General features: G+C 46.9%; 1 non-coding gene across 1 annotated transcript; it reads right to left on the bottom strand.

Moving 5' to 3' along the window:
- Positions 1 to 4,114: 4,114 nt before the first annotated feature.
- On the bottom strand, positions 4,115 to 4,221 carry LOC118625972. The gene has a single exon (XR_004958806.1). It is a non-coding gene; the product is annotated as a U6 spliceosomal RNA (small nuclear RNA).
- Between the last annotated feature and the right edge of the window lie 1,461 nt (positions 4,222 to 5,682).

Raw genomic sequence — 5,682 nt, 5'->3', positions numbered from 1 at the left:
CCCATGCTGAGATGCTTGTCTAACCCTGTCCTCACTCCGAGCCCATCCTCTTGCTAAGCTGGCAGCCAGTCCCAGCCCCACATCAAGGTCAGAGAGGAAAAGGATGGAGGGCTAGCTGCTTCCCCTCCTTCACTCTGGGGGAGGCGTGGTGGCGGGGCTTGGGCAGGAGGAGTGAAGGCCCCAGCCAAGGAGTGACCAACCAAGCACAAGACAGTCCTGCTCTCCTGTCACACACAACCCCAGCACACACCCTCTTAACACCTCCACCATACACACAACACTCCCAACAGTACACAACCCCACACACACCACCACCCAGCACTATACAACACATTACCACACGCAACACCCCAACAAGTACACCACATTACACAACACCCCCAACACTATACAACACACGCAAAATACCTTCCCTACTACAGAACACATCAACACATGTAGTATCCCAAAACATATACAACACACCCCAATAATGCATAACACCACTACACCCTCAACACTCATACAACACCCCAACACTACACATCACCCCAACACACAGACATTGACAAGACTGTTCTGTTCTCTATTCCACCCCTCTTGGCCTTTTTCTCTAGGACAGACCCCCAGTCTACAAAGCAGAACTGGGGTGGGGGGACCATGTGCATCTGGACTCGTCTGTGTCTGTGTCGAGCGTGGACTTTGGCAAGGAAGTTCATCTCTCTAGGCTTGTTCTCCTGTCTACATTAGACGAGCATTGTCAGGATTCGCCGAGATAATAAGGAGAACACATTCAATACAGGTGCCTGGTTGCAGCCCCGTGGCTCCACGTGGAATCGGTGTCATTGTGCATGGCTCCTACTGTTGATGAGAGTGGGGCGGGCGAAGGAAAGGAAGGGATGGGGAAGAGGCTCGAAGTGAACCATCGACTGAAGGAGATCTCCCAACCCAGAGAGAAATCATTACCTTTATCCTCTTCGGATGTTTCCACAATGTCCCCAGAATCTTACATTGGCCATGATCTCCACCTTGGGTCCTTACAGGGAGCAGTTATTAGCAAATGTATTAATTAGCATTATATCATCAACCCAAACTACTTATTTGAACAGAAGTATCCTTGCTTTATTGTCCCACCTGCCTGTCAGCAGGAGACAAAGTGGTTGTTTTTCACATGGTCAGAGAGCCCCCGTGGTGGTTCTCACACATGACCATGCCCCATGACTGAACCCTGGGCAGGACCCTGATTCTCTCACTAATCACCGTCCTGTGTTGAGACATTCACTCAGGTTCTCACTCCCGGCTACAGCTGTCCCTCCTTTCTGACAATGGCTCTTTCCCTTTTGAGGGTCCCAGAACTCTTTGCGAATCTGGTGAAAGGGACAAACTCTTCCTTGCAAGTTTGTTCTGACTGGCTTCTGGGCCCTCTTAAGACGGGTGTTCCAGGAGATTGGGGACACCAGCGCTTGCCTCCAGTCCTGGCTGTTCCCTGAACCTTGACTGGAGTTTGGCTTCCCTGAGGATCAGAGAGTCCTTCCACCTGGTGGCCTGCACGGAGCCAGCTTGTTAAAGTGAAGCAGCCCAGTGTGAACCACAGGGCTTTGCCTACAGCTTTGGATTCTGGCAATGAACCCAAGGGCTGGGTCAGGCGGGATGCACAGATCTCCCTTCCTCCAGCCATAGGAGGGAGTTACAAGAGCTTGTCTGTCTGCATAATTTTGAGATTTGCTAAACTATCCCACACTTCTGGGAGAAAAAAAAGCATGGGCAATTCCCTAATATTCTACAGCCAGACAGGGATGCATGGTCCTGACAGGTGTCGGGGGCAAGGGAAGCTGTCACCTATGCCACGGCCAAAGTGGGAGCTCAGTAATAGTAACTAACACAAACCAGGCACTCATTCTGTGCTGTGAGATCATTTAGCTGAATCCCCAACAACCTATGTGGTCGGAACTACTATTATTCTCATTTTATGGCTAAAGAAACAGGAACACTGAGGTGAAATAATTTGCCAAGATCCCAGCAGGGAAGAGCTAGGATTTGGCTCCAGGGTGTCCAGCTCCTGAGCCAAACTGCTAACCTCCACACTGTACCACCTCTGCTGTCCTTTACCTCATCCTTGTTATTGTAGAAGTGGCAGGGGAACGCAGGAGCAAAAACAAACTTTCCCACGGTGCTCACCTCTGGCATCCTCTCCAGTGATGTCACACTCCCAGCAGGTTTCCATCTGGAGACGTGAATAACTGTCGAGCAGGTTGGTTCCCTGATGCCCTCTGGTCTCCCTTGCCGGTGCATTTCAGATGCCCAGGAACAAAAGGCATGAGAAAGGGACAGGTGTTGAGCTCAATAACACAGGACTCACTTCTCTACCAAATGATGGCATCCAGGATTTCTGACTTGGACCAGAGGACCTCACTACCATGTCTCTCTCCACCCAAACCTGCCCCTTAGTAAAGTATGTTGTCGTGGCTGCAGGTCAATGCCTTTACTACATCCACAATAGTCAGTATAATAGTAGCTGGATCAAGACTCTAAACACATATTCTGGTGGAAACCAAAAAGTCACCAGAACACTTCCTCTGAGTTATGGAAATTGAGACACAGCTTTCTTCCCAAGAACTGTAAAATAAGGTGCTCTGGGCCAAGTCACCCGTTACTCACAAAGGACCTGATTACAAATCCCTACCCCCAATCCCTGCTGTGAGCACACTCCCTAACGTATAGGCTATGTACAGAAGCCCAATAGTATACTTCACAGTCACATTTCAACCAACAGTATCATGGTATTAAAAACAGGACTGTATTTTTTACCCGAATCATATATTTGTAGACATCTGACAATGCTAGCAGCAGCTTCTACATTAAAAATACCAGAAGGTGCCCTGGCGAGTTTTCTCAGTGGTTAGAGCATCAGCCCGAGGACCAAAGAGTCGCGGGTTCTATTCTGGTCAATGGCATGTACCTCGAGTGCGGTTCAATGCCCAGCCCCGGTTGGGGTTGTGCGGTAGGCAACCAATCGATGTGTCCCTCTCACCTCTCTCTCTCTCTCTCATTCTCTCTCTCTTTCTCTTCCCCTCCCTCCCTTCCACTCTATCTGAAGATAAATGGAGGAATATCCTTGGGTAAGGATTTTAAAAAATAAAATAAATTAAAATGCCAGAAGGTGCCTATGCAGATATTCCAGACAGATTTTATAACCATTTTGATTGGTATTTGAGAACAAAACCCATCTTTGTCACCATGCTGGGAATTTGACTTAAAACCCAGACACTACTGAGATACACAACTGGAGTTCTTCCCATGGTATTGCCATGCTCCAGACACCCCTTTGGTTGACTTTTTTCTTGTGAAGCACCCAAGTGAGAGAACAGTTCAAAAGATCAAAATAGAACCTGGAGAATAGCCTTCTTCTACAGATTTGGAAAATGAGACCCTGAGAAGTTAAATCACATCACTTAGTATATTTGTTGGGAAGGTCCCTGTGTTTGGAGACAGAAACTTGGGCTGGAGTGCTAGTTTTGCCTCTTTAATATCTTTTTGACCTTGGTGAAATTACTAACAAGCCTCACTTTTCTCATCTTCAAAAGAAGATCATAAATCCATCTCCCAGAATGGACTACATGGGATACTGTAGCATGTGAAAGTGCTTTATAAAATGTAGCGGGTTGTGCAAACACAGTGTATTGTGAAGGGCACACCCCAGCCCACCACTCTTGTCCTTTCTCTATTGAAGGGATCAGAGAAGCAATAAAGGATGTTGGAAATGTTTGTGCTAACTCTCCATGTTGTGTTGTCTTTTAATTATTTTGTTTGTTTGTTTGTTTGTTTTTGTGAGCTCACTATTTTTATTTTTATTTTTTGTATTTTTTTATTAATTAATTTTTGTTACAGATGTTTCTCCTTTCCCCCCACTGATTCCCCCTGCCCCCCTCCCTGCCCTTTCCCCAGTGTGTTGTTCATGTCCACTGTTCATACATACATGCATATAAGTTCTGTGGTTTATCTCTTCCTCACCACCCCCCTATTTAGGGGATTGTCAGTCTGTATCCCATTTCCGCGTCTCTGGGACTTGCCCCCTTCCTCAGACGGTTATGTTCATTATATTCCACAAATAAGTGAGATCATATGATACTTGTCTTAAAATATGGAATGCTTCACGAATTTGCGTGTCATCCTTGCGCAGGGGCTATGCTAATCTTCTCTGTATTGTTCCAATTTTAGTATATGTGCTGCCGAAGCGAGCACTCTTTTAATTATTTTTTAAAATGGATTTTTAGAGAGAGGGAAAGAGAGAGAGAGAAACATCGATGTGAGAGTGAAACATCAATCGGCTGCCTCCGGCACACCCCCTACTGGGGATCAAGCCTGCAGCCTGGGGATGTGGGCTGACCAGGAATCAAACTGGCAACCTTTAAATGCACAGAACAACACCCAAACAACTGAGCCACACAGGCCAGGGCTGTTGGGTTCTCTTTTAATTCAGATCCTATCTTTTCTTTTCCTTAGGATGGGGTTGGTACTGGCCTGGCCTGAACAGCCTCCAGACCTGGGTATGTCACCGCTGTCAGGCGAGGACAAAACCCAAAAGATGAAGGGGAAAATAAATCTTTTGTTTTTGAAGCTAAATAGCCCAAAATGCAGCTAGAAAAGTTCCATGAAGGTTTGACTTTCACCAAGACAGAGTGGAAACAAAGCTGACCCCTCCCATGGCCATGCCCTCTGACCTCTCTGCTCGGAAGACCTCTGCTCTCTCAGCCTCTGATCTGGTTTCTGGGTTTTCCTCTGGGGCTGTTTGCCTTTGGGGGTTGGGGACTGAGTGTTTTAGCAGCAGCCCCAGATTCCTGATGGCAGGGGGGTTACTGATTAATATTCATGAGCATGTTTTGTGCTTGCTGCTCCTTTCTCATGCAAGGTGGGTTTAGAGGGAGGAATATATTAAAGAAGTGATCTTCCTGTCACCACCTTTGGAAATTCGGGGCTGGGGCTCAAACTGAATATTTGACAGAGCAAACCCTCTTTCCTTCTGTTTTCTCCCCACCACCCCCTACCCTTACCCTGTATACATTAAACTCATTCTTCCCATCTAACAAGGGCCACTGTGTTTCCTCTGGGCTCTGTTCAGTTTGGGTCTGTGTCCATAGATTTTCAGAAAACATCCATAAATCCCTTCAGCCACTATAACACAATTGATGGTAATTCTCTGCTGTTAAAGTTGCCACTGACCACAGTCCTGGAGCTGGAAAATGCTTTCTATCATTCCCTCAGATACAGTCCTCTGTGATCAGACAGGAAGCCCCAGACTCGCATTTCCAGGACCTCAGGATGAACTCAAGGGCAAACAGAAAGGGTAAGAAGGCTGAGACGACTTCCATCCATTTGTGAGGGAGGTTATTCCCTCTCTCCCAACAGCCAGTGTCAGCATAGCTGGGATATTTTACAAGCAGGAATATTCTCATTGGCAGAAGGTGGAGGCAGAAAGAGCAGAGGGAGCTGGGAAACAAAGGACTCAGTTTTTTGTTTTTTGGGTTTTTTTTTTTTTTATTGTTTTTTTAGAGAGAGAGGAAGGAAGCGAGAAATAGAAATATCAATGTGAGAGAGAGACATCAATTGGTTGCCTCCTGCACGCCCCCTACTGGGGATCGAGCTGGCAACCAGGGCATGTGCCCTGACCAGGAATTGAACTGGAACCTCTTGTCTATGGGACAA

Source organism: Molossus molossus, unplaced genomic scaffold (genome assembly GCF_014108415.1).
Source record: "Molossus molossus isolate mMolMol1 unplaced genomic scaffold, mMolMol1.p scaffold_m16_p_11, whole genome shotgun sequence".
Classification (NCBI taxonomy): Eukaryota; Metazoa; Chordata; class Mammalia; order Chiroptera; family Molossidae; genus Molossus; species Molossus molossus.
Note: the sequence above shows the minus strand (reverse complement) of the source record. Positions and strands in the feature narration are given on the sequence as shown.